General features: G+C 49.0%; 1 protein-coding gene across 1 annotated transcript in view; it reads right to left on the reverse strand.

Moving 5' to 3' along the window:
* The window catches only part of SCNN1B (sodium channel epithelial 1 subunit beta), a 55,468-nt gene extending 35,214 nt beyond the window's left edge, over nucleotides 1-20,254 (reverse strand). Inside the window, exon 1 of the mRNA XM_074346205.1 lies at nucleotides 20,134-20,254. The gene's annotated coding sequence lies outside the window, so the exon portion shown is untranslated. The remainder of the gene's footprint in view (nucleotides 1-20,133) is intronic.
* Nucleotides 20,255-20,258: the final 4 nt, after the last annotated feature.

The raw sequence follows: 20,258 nt of genomic DNA on the forward strand, positions 1-20,258 counted from the left end.
CTGGGTTCTAGATCCAACTAACACTGGAAGGATGAAGAAGCTCCAAGAAGCTGCCTCTGAAGACAGAGGCCTCTTGCGGCAAAAGTGCGTCAAGGATTGGAGCTGAAGATGCTGGCTGTCTTTCTGTTTTCAGGGACTAACTGTTCCGATGAATGAAAGCCAATCTGAGTGCCCCCTTCATGATCTGGGCTGCACCTGGGTACCATTTATACTCTCATCAACTTAATATCTTTCTTTACATTGGCTCACTCTTCTTTTCACTTAAATACCTATGTTAGCTTTGTCCTAAGCAAGAATGTTCCTCAAATCACAGGTTTGTTGTTACTAATTATATATGTTTCGATTACACCTCAACATAAATAATTACTGGTGAGATGAAAGACATTTGTCTGCACATCACCTAAAAACCATCTACACACACCACACTACAAAGGGAGACAGATTCAGCAAAGATCATCCCTTGTCTCATAAACGCACCAGATAAGATAAAATGCCTTGCTACTTGGACCTCAAAGACAACCCGCTGTCCTGACCCCATGGCCCCCAGCTGCTGTAGACATTAGGGTTCTTACAAAACCTGTTCTGTAGGTTTCTCCGCTCCTGGGTCTGGGATTATATCAGCCTCCATCCCAGGAGTAGCGTGACAGGTGTCCTGTCTCCCCAGCCAGATCCCGAACTCCAAAGCATCAGATGTGGCCACAGCTGCCATAAAATCACTTTCTTTTTGTGTGGTCTTTAAGGAGAAACATGCGTGCACCTGGCCTTTGCACTGCATGTTAAACCCTGCAGGATCTGTCGTCGTTACGAGGCCAGAGTGCTCCTGGTTGGGCATTTCCCTGTCCACCTAGTAACCAAGTACCACAGGTGGGTTTAAAAGTGACCACACCTTGTAGCGATTAAACACTCACTGCCTGGCTTCTCTGCCCATGGCAAGAAAATATAAATGCACCACAGGAGCAGAAGGATGGGACAAACTATGAGCACAGGCACACAATGGAAGATAGGGAAGGATGATTAATTATTTTTCTTTGAAGAAAAACTATGGATTTCCAGGTATCTATGTGGATAGGAAAAAAAAATGTGGATAGGATTAACCAAAATGTCTATAGTGATTATATTTGGGTGGAAGGGTCTTGGGTTGTTTAAAAATATATATATTTTAGTTTATCCATGTTTTGTAACTTTCCTACAATGAACATATACTGCTTGTATTATAAAAAATAGTAAATAGAAATACAATTTTTTACAGCAACATAGAAAAAAGCTTATGCTAGACTGTTACTAGAGAAAAACGACTACATGGAAAAACCAACTGTCAGAAAAAACAGTTGTTAGGGCAGTGGGAATTATAAAATTTACTTATTTATTTTGGCAGAGGGTGGTAATTAGGTTTATTTATTTATTTATTTTAGAGAAGGTACTGGGGATTGAACCCAGGACCTTGTGCATGTTAAGCATGTGCTCTACCACCTGAGCTATACCCTCCCCTCCTAGGATTTTTCTTTTTTTTTTTTTTTTTAATTTAGGCTTTCTAGAACTTCTTAGATGCAACTCTGGGGGAAGCCACAGCGGGGATGCTGGATTGGTTGGATTTAAGTGTCTACTATTCGGCAGAATGGGGGTCTGTCAGAGACGTTCAGATTAGATGTATACTTCAGCTTCTGTTCTAATCTTTGGAACTGTTTTCCAAATTTTTCTCTTACTTTGATAGTTTTTTTAAAAAAAATTAAAAAAAAAAAACAGACAAAACGGAGGGGTATTCAATCAACTAGGAAAACCTGTCTGGGGTCTCCAGCAGCCTGGTAATTCTTTCCACAATTTATGCAGAAGGATCTTTTTTTTCCCCTTTTGGGGACGGGGTGAGCCAAAGATGGATTTCAGAAGAGGTGGTGGCATCAGAACTTGTATTTCCTGGATGACTCCTGTCTTCCAAACCCTTGTTGACAGAGTCTTAATGCTGTGTTTGCTTCCTCATTGCCGAGGACTCGGCTACACCAGGCTTTATTCTGTATGATCACAGCTACATGGGAATACACCTCGCCCACCAGGCCCGGTGCCAGGAGCAGTGTCATTGCGTCCTGATGGATGGATGACTTGGGGGTGCCAATGGCGAGCACACAAGCCCTGCCCCTACCCAGCCATGCAGGTGGCCGCTTGCCCAGGGTGGGTGGTGTGTGTTGACAGCTGGCAGGGAAGAATATGGTCAGTTTCATTCGCTCCCTACCTCTCCGCCTGCCAAGGCTGAAGGCAACTTGCAGTGGAGACTATCTGCTGAGCCTTGGAAGATACCAGAGGCGTGAAGGGTAGAGATGGAGAAGGGAGGTGGTTACTGCCCTCAGAAGAAAATGCACTGTCTCAGACTAGAGACAGAAAAATAAGGTCAACTTGGTCATATTTTGAGGCTCACAAAGTAGGTCCAGCTCGCCAGCCTTTCTGATTCTTATTGGGAAACATGAATTATTCTAATATCGTTAAAAATGTGAGCTTTGGAGTCAGACAGACTTGGGTGGAGAGACTTGGACCCACCCCATCACCTCTCTGAGCCTCATTGTTTTATCTGTCAACGGGGCCAGCAAGTGTACTTCCCGGCCTGGGCTTTTAAATTTTTTTTTCCTTTTTAAATTTTTTTCAGTGAGGATTAAAATGAGACAATGCATATAAAGCGCTTGGCATAGAGTTGAACAAATGTTGGCTGTTATTAGGAAAGAAAGGTGGAAGCATGTAGGTGGCCACTGAGTTCACAGACTTCCTTGCAAGGCTGCTTGGGAAAGGACAGGTGCTGGAAGGGGAGTTTCCCAGCTTGATAAAAGAATAATTCGCTTTTTGGACTGTACTTCCCGGAGGCTCAGCTGTCACCGTGTCCCATTCCCAGGAGAAAATTTCAATGGCTCCCGGTGTCTGCAGAATCCAGGCCTCAACCGTACGGCCCCAACCTACATGTCTCTTTCTCTTCCCCTCATTCCCCTTCAAAATGGGTTGGTGGTTAAGAACCTGGGTTCAAATCCCAGCTCTGTCACTTCCTCGCTGTGTGACTGCGTGCAACTGACCTGTCCTCTCTGCACCCTGGTTTTCCCATCTGTAAAACAATGAAAAGTCCCGACTTCATTGGGCCAGTGTGAAGATTAGGCTGTGTATGTGAAGGACCTGGCACCGTGTCGGGTGCATAGAGAGGGAGCGGTGTCTGTGGGCAACTTCCCTTGGGCTTCTCTCCTATCATGTCCGGTGGCCCATTCCCTGGAGTCCATGGATGCTCTGGAAATTCCCCCCAGCTCGCTTTGACTCCTGCTGTTTCTCTCCTGCAGTGCCCTTCCCCCAGGCCCAGCTCCAGGGGACGTCATCTTCCAGAATGGGAGGCGTCTTCCCTCGTCCTTGGCCCCAGAGTATCTTCTGTGGACCAGCCGCTCCTGTTTGATTGGCTCCCATCTGCCTGGTCTCATGGCTACTTAATCCCTTTCTAATCTATCCTACTGGGTGAGGAGGGCCCTGGACAGATCACCGATGCTCGAGCTTGGAACTTTGCACCAGACAGTTGCTCAATAAATATGTCTGGACTTCAGAGCTGGGGGGCAAGGCTGACATTCAGTTGCCATGCCCTGGTATAGCTGCAAGAGTTCTTTATGGCTGGAAATCTTCCTAATTGGAAGATGCCTTTCACCCCAACATTCCAGCGATCACCGTTGCTTATGTGTGTAGGGGTGAACTGGCAGGGGAAAGCACCTGCCACTCTGAGCTGTGTTATGGGTTAAAGCACATGGCCCCCAAGTTCATGTGTTGAAGCTGTAACACTAGTGCCTCGGGATGTGACTGTATTTGGAGACAGGGTCTTTGAAGAGGTGATTCAAATAAAGCCCATGGGGTAGGCCTAACCCGATCTGAGTGGTGTCCTTGTAACAGGAGGGCATTTGGACACCCAAAGAGACACCGGGGTTGCGTGAACGCAGAGCAAAGGCCACATGAGGACACGGTGAGATGGCAGTTGTCTGCAAGGCAAGGAGAGAGAGTCCTGAGAAATCGGCTTTCCCGACACTTTGATCTGGGATTTTCAGCCTCCAAAACTGAGCAAAAATAAGTTTGTGTTGTTTAAGGTGCCCGGTCTGTGGTAGGTATTCTAGCTGCCCCAGTGGACTGACAACAGCTGGAGAGAGAGAAGGGACCCGCAGGCACGAGGGTGCATAGGGCTGATGAGAGAGGAGGCTGGAGGACTCCCTCCAGCACTGGGATAACGGAATCACTAAGTCCATCCCCCACCCACAAGGAGGAGTGATTCAGGCACAGGGGTGAATCTGTTCTTTTCCCCTCAGCCAAGGGATGCCATAACCTTCCATGGAAACACACTCCTGTGTCTAACCACCTGCCTTGCAAGCCCGTCCTCATTACCAGGCTAAAGGCAGTAAGTGGCACCTTAAAACTTTTTTTTCTTTTTTAACTTAGGCAGAGACAAAGAGCTAGTGTCCAGGCTTTTGGTGAAAAGACCTTGCAATTTTCCCACAACAGTCCAGCAATCAGTGGCTTCCTGTCATACTGAGAATAAAAGTCGAATTCCATACCAAGGCCTGGAGAGCCAGTGAGGCGCTTGCCACCTCCAGACTCACCTCCTACCCCTCTCTCCCTTCCTCCCTTCAGCTCTGCCAATGGGCCAAGATCATGCCACCTCAGGTCCTTTGCACCTGCTGTTCCCACTGAATGCCCCATCCCTGGCAGCTTCCCAGCCCTCCTGGCCAAGCACGGGGATCACTCAGTGAGCTCTTCAAACATACACACGCCAGGGCCTCTCTCACAGCAGCTCTGAGTCCCCAGGTCGAGGGATCTGTATATTTTAAGTCCTGCACAGTCTGATGCACAGACCATCTCCCTAGATCGTCAAAGAGTTGCTTCTTCTTTGACGCCTCAGCTCAAATGCCACCTCTGAGAGGGGCTAACCCTGACCCCTCATCCCCCGCAGAGCACTCTAGCCCACAGCCCCGTTTATTCTCTCAGGAAAACCCCACACCGTCAGCAACTATCTCATCTCTTCATTTCCTGTGTGTTTGAATCTCCCTGTGGGTGTGCACTGGCCTCTCTCCCCAGCTCTACCCCAGAAGTAGAGCTTCTCTGTCCAACGCAGAAGCCACAAGCCACACGTGGCGACTCTTGAGCCCAGGAAACGCCATGGAGCTGAGATACGCTTTCCATGTAAAATGCTATCCGGGTTTCAAAGAAATCATACGAAAGAGACATGAAATATTAGTACTTTGCAAGATGAAAACAGCTCTGGAGATGGCATCATCTCATTCAGTTCTTGAGTCAGTCCTGTAAGGAACCACGCCCCCACGGGACAGCCCAAGGTCACCCAGCCAGTGATGGGAGAGCTGCAGTCTGCAAAGGGCTGGCCTGGCCTCCCCAGTACACCTGTGCACCCCAGGACCAGGCCCTGAGTGCCATTCTGTCATGCACAACTCAAAGGCCCTCCCTGGGACAGACAGCGGGCAGGGGCTTCTGGCTGCTGGAGCCAGCAGCCAGTCCCTGCCCTCATGGTCCAGGAAAGAGGATCAACCCGTTTGTAATCTCTTATCTCCTCCAGCGCACCCATCCGGATCCGGCTGTGGCTCTCTCAATTTCAAGGACTCTGGGGAGCCGGTCCTGGCCCGGGTGGTCATTCTTGTTCAAAGCAGTTGTGGTGGCTGGTGCTGGGCCCAGCCTGACCTGCCAGAGGGCCCCGCCCCTGTCCCCGAAGCTACAGCAGCTGTGGCCTCTCCCCTCCCCGCCCTGTGGCTTCAGGCCTGGAGCTGCTGGCCCTGGGCCCACCTAAGACCCCATCTTCAGGGTTCAAATCTGCTCAAGCAGGGCCCCCAGTGGTATTAGATAGAGACATTTTGGAGGGTTCCTTTGTTGTAAGATGCACAGATCAGAACCCTTTGGAATGGGGCAGGTTTGCAGTGCACAGACAGAAAATTCTCCTGTCTCCAGGCTCCAATTATGTCTTTAAATCGTTGGTTTGAACTTGAGGAAACTGCTTGGGTCTGGTCAGAGATAGTGATTGAAGAAGCCGATAAAGACCTGATTTCCTCAGCGACAGTTGGATGTCAAGGAGTTTGACCTCAAAGGGAATAAAGATCCCACCACCTGGGGGACCGCGGAGCCCCCACCCCAGGTGCCAGCCAGTGGGCCAAACTGTGCACAGCCTAGAGCAATGGTTCTCAAAGTCTGGCCCCAGGCCAGCTGCTGGAGCATCACCCAGGAACATGTTACAGAGGCAGATCCTCAGGCCCCACCCCAGGACCTCCTGTATCAGAAACTCTGGGTTTGAACAAGCAATCTGGGTTTTCATAGACCCCTGCAGGACGTTCCAGGCCACACTGAAGTTTGAGAACCAAGGCCTGCAGTCTACAGCCTTCTTCAAGTACCAGCATCGTCTAGAAGCTTCTTAGAGATACAATATTCGGGCTCCACTTACTTACTGAATCAGAATCTGCACTTACCAAGATGCCAGCAACTTGTGTATATGTTAACATACAGGACACGCTGGCCTAGAGATCCTTGCAAGAGTCTCAAACTCAAATGCTTCTAGGCACCAAGCAGGTGATGTTAAAAAAAAAAAAAAAGTGAAGCCAGGTCAGATGCAGCTGATTCCTGCCACTTGGAAATGTTGAATCCAGGATGGCCAGATCTTCCAGTGTTTCAAGAGAATCTGGAAACCCAGAGTAAAAATTACTTCGGGTTTCGTACATAGCAGAGGAGCTCCCTCACTGCGATCTATTGAAAGTCAGCCCTTGACACAAGGATTTGTGAAAAAATTTTTTAAATAAAAATTTAAAAAATAGTGGAATCTAAAAAAAACATAAATATAAAACAGAAACAGACTCATAGACATAGAATACAAACTTGTTGTTGCCGAGGGTGGGGGCGGGAAGGGATAGACTAGGAGTTCAAAATCTGTAGATACTGACAGGCATATGCAGAATAGATAAACAAGATTATACTGTATAGCACAGGGAAATATATACAAGATCTTGTGGTAGCTCACAGTGAAAAAAAATGTGACAATGAATATGTGTATGTTCATATATAACTGAAAAATTGTGCTCTACACTGGAATTTGACACAACATTGTAAAATGACTATAACTCAAAATAAAAAATATATATATATATATACACACATATATACAAACATAAAAAAGTTTTTAAAATAAAGAAATAGAAAAATGACTGTGTGGTCACACGAAGTCGATCCTATGGGAACCAGCATACAGGCCCAAAGGCGCCGCATCTCTGGGCAAGCTTTCTGAGCTTGGGACAGCCCTCCCAGGCATGGCTAGAGGCACCCAGTGGGGACTCAAGAAGGGCTGGGAGAGAAGTTCCCAAATCTGGCTGCAGAATGGAATCACCTGCAGACCTTTAAAATACTGGTCCCTGGCTCCCGCCCCACTCCCCGACGGTCTGATTTACTTGGTCTGGCGTGTCCCCAGGTAATTCCAACGGGCAGCAGAGTCTGGGAACCACAGGCTGGCTGGAGCAGGGATCGGCAGACGTTCTCAGTAGAGGGCCAGACAGTGATAGTTCAGCCTTTTCGGGTCATAGGATCTCTGTCGCAGCTACTCAACGCCGCCACCATAGTGTGAAAGCAGCTAGTCATGCTTTATGACCAAGCATGCCTGTGTTTCAATAATACTGTAATTATAAGCACTGAATTTTGAACTTTGTGAAATTTGTACGTGTCACAGAACCTTCTTTTTCTCTTGAATTTTTTTTTCAACTACACCAAAACCATTCTTAGCTCATGGGTTGCACAAAAACAGGTGGTGGGTCGTAACTGGCCTTCGGGCCTTAGTTTGCTAACCCCTGGGTTGGAGGAATGAATTGAGGGCCTGGACTGCAGGCTCTCTCCTTCCCGGTATTTACCCACACAATCTCCACAATCTCTCCTACACAGTCTCCGAAAAGCAGCACTTGATTATGAAAAGGTTATGTTGACAAGGCCAATCAAGTATTGACTTGGTCTGGCTCTGGGCCAAAGACTTCAGATTAAGCCCTGAATCCTTCACCACCCTGGCAGGATTTCAGGGAGCTGCCTTCCAGTGGGCAACTCTGAACCCCACCTCCCTGGCTGGCGATGCTGTTGACCTTTAACGGGTACTGGCCATTTAACTGTGGGGTGCACAGTGTTCTTGGAGCTTTACCTGCATCCTCTCTTTCCTTCTCACTCCCCAAGTGAGGGAGGCCTCGAATATACCCATGTATATTATTATATACCCATTTTTTAGATGAGGAAACCAAGGCACAGAGAGGTCAGGTGATTTTCTTAAAGTCACAGAGTGAAAGGAGTAGAAGAGACCTGACTCCAGAGGATCCTCTCATAACCACTTTGCTATATTGCCTCTCAACAATCCATCACCATCACCAATCAATACAATGTCCAGACACAACCTTCTCCAGGACAGTCTTGGGTAGCAAACCTGGGCTCTCTGCATCCTGATTGGCATCCAGACACCACTCAACCTTCTCCACCTTGAGCTGCAGCCAGGCTTGAGGCACCCAAGATGGATTCTGTACCCACTCCGGGAAGAAGGAGGCTAGCAGAGCAGCCCCGTATGACTGTGCAGGTTGTGCACTGCACAACTCTAGGGGGCATTGTTCACGATGTATTCCGTGCGAATGACACCCCTGGGCTTGTTGAGCTGGAGGCTGGAGGCGAGATGCTCAGCGTTGCCTGGCATAGGATTGGCCATGGGTGCCCACCATTATTGCTGTTCAGAAACAATTTAACACAAAGGGAGGAGAGCCTAGAAGGCAATGCCACCATGGATGGTGGGGGTCTGGGCTCAGGAGCAGGGAGCAGCTGGCTCTTCCTGGGACCTTCTCCGCCCAGCTTGGAAAAGGATCCTGATCCTCGATCTCTCTCGGACTGGATGGACTGCAGCTCGAGCTTTGACCCCTCAACCCTGCTCCAGGTGAAAGCACTTCTCTCCCTCCACACCCTGCCTCCTTGGAAGGAAAGAAGGGCCCTTGAGTGTTCTCTCCAGTCCTGCCCTCAAGCTGCCCTGTGCTAGTCCTCCAGCACCCGTTCTCACGCTGGGCAACACCTGCCCCTTGCCATCCAGGGTTGCTAGGAACTCCCAGCCAAATGCCCCAACCTCCCCCCTGTAACTACTGCTGCCCTTGCCAGACTGTTTTCTGGTGTTTCGTTTTGCTGTTATGACTTGAGTCAGGCCCTGTACCAGCACTGTACATGTACCAGTTTGTGTGACCCTCATCACAACCCTATGAGGCGGGAATTATGATTATCCCCATTTTACAGATGAGGACTTGGAGGTTCAGAGAGGTTAGGTCACTTGCCCAAAGTCACGCAGACAGAAGGGATCAGAGCCAGGAATCAGATTTGCGTCTTTCAGACTTTAGAGCCCAACTCATCTTTCTAGGGGATTAATGTGTCATGTCCTCTAGGTCTGTTTCCCTGTCTGCGGGTTGGGCCTTGAGTCTGGGGAGACATGTAGGTAGCTATGATGTTGCTGCTGGTGGTGATGGTGAAGGAGATGATGGTAATGATGGGGATGATGGTGGTGATGATGATGATGATGGGGAGTGATGATGGTGGTGATGACCATGATGTACCTACTGGACAGGGTTATTGTGCAGACTAAATGAGGCAACACAGGTGAAACATTGTTCATGTGCATCCTCTATGGTTAGCGCTCTATAGGTATTGAGTCAGGGGGGGTCCCTGTGCCCTAGACCTCCAGAGAGTGTACCACTGCTTTGCAGTTTATTAAACAAACACCCTCCTCTTCAAACACTGGGTCAAAGGCATGAATCAGAGACAAGAGAAGGAAAAAAGGGTGACATTTTCCTCTGTTGGCCGCTCTTGTTTCCAGCTAAGTCTCCATTTCCTGCCAACCTCTGAAATGCAGCTTGGCTTTTCTGGGCCATGGGCCCAGGCTTTGGAATCAAGTCCCTGGGAAGGAAGCCTGGCCTCGGTGGGCTTCCTAAGCCCCTGGGAGGGCAATCTCCCAGGCTTCCAGGAAGATTTGGAGGCTGAGAATCTGGTGCCCAATCAGGGACTGCTGCCCTAAGAATCACAGCCACCTGCAAGCTGGGCGCTGGCCTGCCCTCTGGGTCAGGGAGATTAGGATTTCCTCCACCTGCACAGTGACCCAGGGTCGTTCCTCGAGGAGGGAACAGTTGAAACCTTATACTTGGCTGCTGGTAAAGCAAGGGCTTCAAGAGCCATTGTCACAGAGTAAAAATTTCCATTCCTCCTTCACACTCACCTCTCAGATGACATTTGGAAGCTGAGGAGAGGCGGGGGGGGGGCAGTGAGCTCTGTGGTCAGACTGCTTGAGGTTGAATCCTAGCCCCACCATTTGCTAGCTCCGTGTGACCTTGGGTAAGTTACTTAACCTCTCTGAGCCTGTTTTCTTATCTGCAAAATGCAGACAGTTACATCACCTGTTTCACTGGACTGCTGGAAATATACAGTGAGATTGTGCAGCAAGAAAGCTTGGTTGCTCCAAGCATCAAGTGAGGCAAAGTGTTTGTACTTTTACGGTAGCTGAACGAATTCCATGAAATAACGTATGTGCCCGGCATGCAGTGTACACTGAAAAATGCTGCCTATTTTGTAATTACTACTGTAGAGGAGAAAGCCAAATGGACCCCATCAACATTTATCTGACAAACGACATCTTGTGTTGGGAGAAACTGAAGTCGGTTCATCACTGTGCACAAGGCAAGCAAAACGACATGGTTCCCAGACGGGCCACACCTCCTGGAGTGAGTGAGAGGCTTTTTGGAGCTGTCTGACGGCAGGGAGGGGTTGCAGGGTGGGTTTTTAGTCAACTAGATCCTAAGATCCAACAGGAACACAGCCCCACCTAACTTAGGCCCAGCCATTGGTGGGCCACTGGGGGAGCTCAGGAGGGGGAGTGAGGATGCAGAGGGGGTCAAGGGGTGAGGTGGGGGCGGGCCAAGGAGTCTCCTGGGGGCTGGGAGACATGGCTTGTTCACCGCTGTATCTCCAGTGCCTAGCCCACTGCTGGCACTCATCCATCCACCTATCCATCCATCTACCCATCTGTCATTCATTCACTCAACCAATATTCACTGAGCATCTAAGGGGAGCTGGGGCTGCAGCAGTGACGCAGTGAACAGAACAGACAAAATCTGACCCTCTAGAAGTTTAAAGCCCGCAGGAAACACTCCCCAAATATTCCCCAAAGCTGGGAAATGTGTCTGACCACCGCTTCTCCCGCCTTGCTCCTCCAGGTTCTGCCATCTGGGGTCGGGGCAGATCTGCCCAATGGGTGGGTCGTCCCATGACCAGGCTGCCACCCACTGTCAGCTGGTGGCAGGAGGGTCAGGGAGGGGTGAGGACCAGACGGCTCCTGCTCCAACAGCCAGCAAGTTGCAACCAACCAGTCCACGCTCCTCCTCTTGACTGTCACCCCTCCCTCGACACACACACCCAGACTGATTCCGATCTTTCAACTTTCCCTGAATTCTACAGGTGTTTCAGTGTGTTCAGCCCAGGACTCTCCTCCCACTGCCCCACCCTCATCCCTTCTTGAAGCAGCATATCTGGAGTAAATCAGAGCAGTCAGAAGGGTGGGTGGGGCTGGTGAATGGGAGAGGGGTGTCGATTACCTGCCGGCCACAGGGCTCAGGGGCTTGCTCACTTAACGCTCCTGCAGGAGGTACCATTGTCCCCTAATCCACAGGCCAGGGCTGGGGCTTAGAGGTTAACCTAAGCGCAAGGTCACAAAGAGCTGAGCTCCAGCGCCAGCCTGTCTGACCCCCAAACTCTTAACCGTTCATAAACGGAGTGTCCAAAGAAGAGAATTAAGGAGTCTAGCAGGTGTTAACACTTAAACCTTGGCAGTAACACTCTGAGGAGAGCAATGGTCTCTCCAAGCAGCCTGCAGGAACCCAGGACTCCCCAGACCCAGTAACTGGCCCCTCCTTCCATTGGGAAGGAACTGACATGTGCCCAGCACACGTCTAAGCGTTTTACATCCCCCTCGGTCTCTAAAACAGTCCTTCTAAGGTCCACAGCCTCAGACCCCGCGGGTTCTTTGTGGTCTCTCTCACCAACCAAAGCCTCTGTCCAACTCCCCACTGCGGAACCAACCACTGACAAAGGACAAAGATGATCCCTCCTGGGGTTGGGGGGTGGGTCCTTTCAACCAGGAAAATCAACAAACTCCACACACAGACCCAGGTGAGAGTGGAATTTCAGGAATTAGCTTGTTCTGGGAGGTTGCAATCCAGCTCCTGCTTAATAGAGCCGGTTCAGTGCCCCTCCTGACGGAGGATGTGCCAGGCTCCTCAGGTCTTAGCCTTCCTTCCTGACCTCGGCTTGGGAGTGAGCTCCCCGACACAACAGGAGGAAGCAAGGCTGCCTGGGTTGTCCCAGAGGTCTGCAAGGAAAGGGCCGTGTTTGTCATAGGGCCCCCGACTCCCTAGTCCTCTGATTCTCCAGACTCTCCCTGGCAGGGAGGCACTGGGGAGGAGAAAGCTAAGGCTGAATCTGGGTTCTGTTGTTATCACTGTGGGGCCCCCTGGGAAAATCCCTGAGCCCCTTGGAGCCTCTTACTGCCCCACCCCTCATCACCTGTGCTCCCTTTATCTTATCTTATCTTATCTTGGCCTCCCCAACCCATCCCAAGGAACTTCTCCAGATTCAGCTCAGCCCCATGACTGTATCTTCGCTAGGACTCCATTTCCTCAGTGCAAAAAATAAATCCCTTTTTTCAAAACAAAAGTGCTACGACTTTCGGGCTTCTTTCAAGTTTATTTATCTTCTTAACATTTACTTAGGACTTACTGTGGGGCAGGGTCTGCTCTAAGCACTTGGCACCTTTAATCTTCATGACATCCCTAATTAGGTGAGAATTATTATCACCTCCAGTTTACAGATGAGAAAACCGAAGCACAGAGAGGGTAAGTAACTTGCTCAAGGTCACACAGCTAATCAGTGGCAGAGCCAGGATTCGGATCTCTTGTAGGTTAGGAGGCCACAGGTTAAGAATTGCTGCATCTTTGGTAGATTCCCACAAGCCAAGATGATTTTGTCTGACTCTACATTCTGGAATTTTACATTACGGAAATGGATTAAAAAAATTTTTTTTTGCAAGTACAAAGTCGATATAAAAATATAGACGGTGCTGGCATAAACTCTCTCTATATAAACTCCCTCCACCTGAATCTGCTGGTCTTAATATTTGGTCCAATGGCCTTTCTATTCTCCTAAACCTGACTTCCTACAATGGTTCCAGAGATGCAGAGCAAGCACTTTGTATGGATAAAGTCATTCAGTCCCTGCAGGATTCCTGTGCACCAGGTGCTCTCTGACAGCCCCACTTTGCAGGTGAGAAAACTGAGGCTCAAAGAAGTACACACACTTGATCAAGTTCACAACAGCTAAGGAATGGTGGCATCAAGGACCAGAACTCAAGCCAACTGATATCAAAGCCCCTACTGGTTTTTTTTTTTTGTTTTTTTTTTTTTGAGTCATCTCTAAATTTTTTCACAGTGGCAAAAGATACAACATAAAATTTACCATTTTAACCATTTTTAGGCGTACCCTTCAGTGACATTAAGTACTTTCACATTGTACAACCGTCACCGCTATCCAACTTCAGAAGTTTTTCATCATCCCAAACAGAATGCAACTCTGTACCCATTAAACACTAACTCCCCATTCACCCTCCCCCTCAGCCCCTGGTAACCTCTATTCCACTGTCTCTCTGAATTTGCCTTTCCTAGGTTCCACATAAGTGGAATCATACAATATTTGTTCTTTTGTGATAAAGGCCCTACTTAAAATAATTAATTCTTTTTTTATTGAAAGCAAATTATATAATTTGGGCAGTATTCAAAGGGGGAATTAACCTTATCTCCAGTGTCATGCTTGTTTTAAATAAGGAGAAAGAAGATACATGTGGCTAGATTTTCTAAGAAAACTATAACAATGTACGAGGGAAGAAACATCTCAAGAATACCAACTTGGATGAAAAGAAAAGTAAGTCTCCTTTTCACCTATCAGTTTCTCTCCCCAAAGTCAACCAGTATCACCGGCTTCCAGGGTGTCCTCCAGATTTTAATCTGCATGTGCAAATATATACATATATGGACACATGGAGTCCCTTTTAAAAACACACGCACAGGTGGTATAGAATATTATACACTGTTCCATACCTTGCATTTTTCTTTTAATTATACAACTGGGAGATGGTTTCACACTTACTCTAGAGGAGCCACTGCTTTGTTTTGAACGGCTGCATCATATTCTCTTGTGTGGCTGTCTCGACACGTACAGGACTCAGTTCCCTTCTGATGGATGTTTAGATAGTTTCCAAATCATTTACTCCCACACAACGCTGACTATCTTTGTTCTAACATGATGTGCCCAGTGGTAGGAAATCCACTGGATAAATTCCTAGAGGGGGAGCAGCAGAGACATAAGGTATGGGCATCTTATTAGGGCATCTTACTATTTATTTAATGGAGGTGCTGGAGATTGAACCCAGGACCTCGTGCACGCTACGCATGCGCTGTACCGCTGAGCTATACCTACCCCCTCCTTTTGTACAGGCATCTTAAATATTGAGTTTTCTTAACTCCCCCTGAGGCTGTCCGGATTCGAGCTCCCATCACTGGAGTTGAGAGTCCTGGTTCCTCCACCAGCCTCAGTGTTACCCAGAGATCTGGCAGGTAGAAAACAGAATCAGTGTGGTTTTGTTGTGCATTTTTGTTTCCAAACAGATAAAAAAAGAGGTGAGCATCTTTTTACGTGTTTGAATTTCAATTTGTATTCCTTTTTATGTAAATAGCTGAATTATGCCCTTTGCTTTTTTTTTCTTTTTTCTTTTTTGGATCAGGTAGTTGGTCTTTAATTCACAACAGCTCTCTTTGTCATAAAAATGGCAAATACGTTTACTTATTTGACATGCCTGGGCTTACAGAGTTTTGTTTGTTTTGGTCACGCAGAAAATATTAATTTTTAGGTAGACAGACTTAGAATCTTTTTTTTCAGTTTTTGTTTGTTTGTTTGTTTGTGGGGGTGGGTAATTAGATTTATTTATTTATTTTAAATGGAGATACTGGGGATTGAACCCAAGACCTCGTGCATGTTAAGCACACACTCTACCACTGAGTTATACCTTTCCCCAGACTTAGCAACTATTATCATTTTTTTTAATTAAAAAAATTATTTTTATTATATTTTTAACAGAGGGACTTGGGGTTGAACCCAGGACCCATGCTAAGTATGCTCTCTACCACCGAGCTATATCCAGCCCCTCGCCCAGCAACTCTTATCTTTGAAGCAAGGCCCATGATTCCACTCAGGAGCTTCCACTGTTCCACTGCCCCATTCCTAGTCAGTGCTTTGAAGAAGACGCACGGAGTGGGGCCTGCTTCTCAATTGGAGGTCCTCTGCAAAATATGACTGTCCCCAAGCTGGGCTTAACTCCTTATCACTTCACCTGGGGCCTCCTTAATGTTCCTCACTGAGGAGTTTGGGATCATTTTTCTACTGCTCACGTGTTCTCAAAGCCTGTCCACAAGGGCCCCCAGGCACACAGTCCCGAATCATAGGCTTTTATCAGGAGGTGGGGACACGTCCTCGTCGCCTGGGGCACCCTTACTAGGAAACAGCTCCTTTGAAAGACAAATCTTGCACCAGGTCATTAAGGTGGGCCCACTGGAGGCAGTGAACCTAGGAAGGAGCCAGTTCTAAAGAATAAAAGCCCCACTAGGCCCCCTGGGCAACTTTCCTATCGGTAAAGAAGCGGTTCTTTCCAGCCTCCTGTGCGGAGGGGAACGTACGTTTGTTTTAGGACATCTCCTCCAGCTTTGGCCTTTGGGAGGACAGAATTCTCACCATGCACCCACTCTTCTAGTGGGAGATAGACTCAAGTGGCCAGAGAGGATTTCATTTGACATCTTCCTCTAGGCCAGTGATTCTGACCTGGGGGGCTTGTTAAATTCCAGTTTGCTGGGCCCACCCCCTGATTCAGTAGGTCTGGGTAGGGTCTGAGAATCTGTATTTTGAAAAAGGCTCTGGGTGATGCTGATTCAGGGACCACACCTTGAGACCCACTGGTCCAGGACAGTCACTCCCTGGGGACCCCCATCTCAGGCTGGGCAGTGGTGTGAGTTAGGGTGAGAGGCCTGGAGGAGCACAGGTCTCATTCAATCAAAACAACAGCAACCGCTCCGTGCCGGGTACTGTGCGGAGGGCCGTGTGTGCACTCTCACCTGGTCCTCACGCCAAGCCCATGCAGTAGGTTCTTCTAATACTATCTCCACTTTACAGCAAGAAAACTGAGGCTCAGAGAGGGTGCACAGGCTTCAGAATCAGACAGATCGGGGGGTCTGATTCCAGTTCTGCCATTGACATACTGTGTGAGCTTTTGAGCAAGTGGCTTACCCTTCCTGAGTGTCTAACTCATCAGTAAGTGGGGGACCAAAAACCTGATTCCCATGGCATTATGAGGATGACAAGGGTGGTGATTATAAGAGCATCTGTACACAGTAGATACACAAGAAATGGGGGGAGGGTATAGCTCAGTGGTAGAGTGTGTGCTCAGCATGCACGAAATCCTGGATTCCATATACCAGTACCTCCATTAAAAACTAAACAAATAAACCCAATTACCATCCCCTCAAAAAAAAGAGAAATACATTCATCCCCTTTCCTGCCACAAGTCCCATCATGATCTCAAGGTCCTTTTCTGGCTCCCCAGTCCTCCTGCCTCTCCCCACACTCTGCGACACTTTACCTGAAGTCACATTTGACCACTGTTTCATCTGGTCATGCCCCCCCAGGCCTTTGGAAAGGCTGTTTCCTCTGTGTCGACATGTCTTTCTTACTCTATTGCTCCAGAGAAACTCCTATTCATCCTTCAAAACCCACCTTAGAAGTCCCCTCCTTTTTGTCACTTTCCTTGCAATGTTGCCCTCTTCTTGCCCTCGAGCAGAAAAAACATCCAGGATTGCAGCATCTTCTCTAAAGAAGGTGCTCAAAGTGTTACTTTCCTTCCTTCTTTCCTCCTTCACTTGTGTTTCCGCAGCATTTTATATGGAGTACAATTTGGAATATAAATTGCAGTTACCAGGACCCGGCAGCTTATACACCATCAGCAACAGCATCATCAACACTTTGTATAGTCCATATACCAGGCGCTGCTGTGAGAGGTTTAGGTTTGTTGATTCATTTAACGCCTGAAATAACCCTTTGAAGCAAGTGCTACTTATTATCCCCATTTTCCATACAAGGAAACCCAAACACAAAAACGTTAAATCATTTGCTTTAGACCACACAGCTAATCCGTGCCAGAGCTGGGTGGCAGAAGCTTGCGTGGAGTCTGTGTCATTAACTTTTATATTACGCTGCTCTTTAGGAGTGAGGGCTGGGCCAGGTGGGGACTGTGTCATCCCAGGGGGCCTGCCCCATCCCAGGGGGCAGCTGAATGATGAGGCCAGAGTTGTCAGCTTTTCTGATCCTCTTTTCTCCAGAGGACCCAGAAGTAATGAAGTTTTACGTGACATCGCCCACTTTTTAAAATCTTGGGAGAAAGCTAAAATTTAAAAAAGGAGCATGGGTGATAAACAAGTTTCCACTGTATAGCACAGGGAACTGTATTTACTATTTTGTAGCAACCTATAACAAAAAAGGAATATGAAAACAAATATATGTATGTACATGTATGACTGAAACATCATGCTATACACCAGAAAATGACACATAGTAAACTGACTATACTTCAATAAAATAAAATAAAATAAAATAAAATGGAGCGAGGGCCTTACAAAAGCTGCACACAGGTCCACTTTGTGACTTCTGCTGTCTCCTGTGTCTCAAAGCTGGGGATCTCAGCTCAGTTCATTTCTGCATCTTAGCTCAGGGCCAGGTGCACAGTAGGTCCTTTGTAGGTGCCATGATACTTCTGGACCCCACTGTGAGCTGAGCTTGGCTCTCACAAGCAGAAATCTCATCCTCAGTCCCACACAGCACTGGGAGTCCCTGACCTGCCCCTGGGATGTGAACGAGGTCCCAAATGGTGGTCCTGAGCGTCACCCCCAGCCTGAGGCCATCTCTGGGTCTCCTCTGTCCGAGACAAGACCCCCCTGCTTTCTGAGTGCTGACAATGATCTAAGCACTTGGTTTCATCATCCCACTGACCCACTCAACACTTTTGGGAGGTTGCCACTGTCATCATCCCCATGTTACTGATGTGAAACTGTGGCTCAGCCGGAGGAAGGGAATTATTGCCCAAGCTGGGAAGAGGTAGAGCTGGGACTGCAACGCAAGCGGCTCTGATTCCAACTTTTCCCCAACTGGCTGTCATCAGGCCTTCCACCAAACTTTGGATGCTCCTGGCCCACGTTCTAGAGCAAGCACCCTCTCACGGCAAAGTCTGGTCCTGGAAAGTTTGTGGTACACAAATGGGACCCTGGACACTTCAGTGCGTTAGGCATGGTTCCTAACTCCTTCTGTGTCCTATTGGAGGGTGGAGACAGCATTGAGGGTATCTAGAGGGAGCCTCTGGACACGGCCCCTTGTGGGAATTCTCCCCACTGGGGCCTGGACAGGCAGAGCTTGTGGCCTGGCTCAATCCCAGGACTTTAGGCTCAGCAGAGACTGCAGATAAAGGGATGTAGTGTTCGTCCTTGTTCACAGATAGACAGGATAGAAGCGTGCATATGTGCACCTGAGCATGCGTGGGCACCTTGTGCCCATGCATGCATGATGGAGAATGGAGGGGGGACCTGGTCCCCCAAATTCAGATTCTGTGAAGTTAGTTTGGGACAAAGTGCAAAGAAATCTTTCTTAACCCAGAGATGTCAGTTTACAGAAGAGGCTGAAATAAAAAACAGTTCCCTAATTTTTATGACCTAAATGCCCATCAGTAGGCAAACCCATGGTGGAAAACTGTGCAGCAGCTAAAATAAATAACCTAGATTTATATGCAGCAACACAAATAACTTTCCAGGAAATGATAACTGGAGGGGGTGGGGGGGGCAAGTTGCAGAATGATGTGGATGGATTATACCATTTCTATTAAACATCCACCCACAACATGACTATGCAGCTTACATACTTTCTGTGGGTACACGTGTATATGACTACATGGGTGTAGGTAAGGTCTAGAAGGAACACCCCAAATTATGAAGGCGGTTACCTTTGCAGAGTAGGAAGGGCAGAGGGTGGAAGGATATAGACAGATGAGAATGGATCTGTGTATTCCTCCTAGAATCAGACTGTTCAGTGGGTAGGTAGGTTGGGTCACTGGTGGCTGTCATGTGGGGCCACAGGGATGTTCAGGCCTGAGCAGTGTTCACACAGGCTCCTCATCGACTCTCTGGGGCTCGGCTGTCAGGGACAAACGCTGGCCTGGGCTGTTCTGCCCTTACTCTCTGGTAGAGGTGGGCTGGGGGAGATGTCGGCTGCTTTCCTCCCTAAACTCCTCCGTGCCTGTTTCTCCCTCCACGTTAGAGTGCAAGATCTGGCTCCCCGCTGCACACTTTCTGTTCGCAACTCCCGCCCCCAGCCCCTGCTCCAGCCCACCCAAGTGATAAGTCTCCGACATACGCTCCTTGGGGGGACAGAGAGCAGGACCTTCGGGTGTGGCCTTCTCCCCAGCACCGCCCCAAGGTGGACACTCAGTGAAAACACCCCCCTGCTCCCCAGAGGCTGGCTGGCGGAGGAGTCTAAGAGGTGGGCTCTGGGGTCAGATTCCCTGGGTTCAAATCTGGACTCAGCAACTTGTCCCTGGGACCTAGGGAAGCTTCTCCAGCTTCTGACTCAGTTTTCCTCTCTGTAGAAGGGGGACACCAACCAAGGAGACCCTAATTTCAGCGAAGCGTTGTGCGTCCCGGTGCCTGTCTGGTAGCCCGCGCTCTCGGATGTCGCTGTTGTCACCCTCCCAAACGATATCGCACCCGGCCCTCTCTGCGAACAGACGCGCAGCGCACTCGCCTGAGCCCTCGGCTCGCATTCGGGGGCTTCCCCGCCCCCACACGGTGGTCCCCCTGCGCGCGAAGCCCGGTCCCCTCAGAGCCGCCAGCGCCACCGCCGAGCGCCCTCCGGTGGGAACCTGCGGCGGGGCGGGCGCCTGGGTGGCCCTGCGCTCGCCCGGCGTCGCTGTCATACCTGCTTCCCGCGGCGGCTCGGGATGCGCGCGGCTGGCGGCGGCTGCAGCGCTGCGGAGGTCGCGGCGGCGGCGGCGGCGGCGGCCAGGCGGGCTGTGGCGGCGGGGCCGCGAGCGCGCGGCGACC

This window comes from Camelus bactrianus, chromosome 18 (genome assembly GCF_048773025.1).
Source record: "Camelus bactrianus isolate YW-2024 breed Bactrian camel chromosome 18, ASM4877302v1, whole genome shotgun sequence".
NCBI classification, from domain to species: Eukaryota; Metazoa; Chordata; class Mammalia; order Artiodactyla; family Camelidae; genus Camelus; species Camelus bactrianus.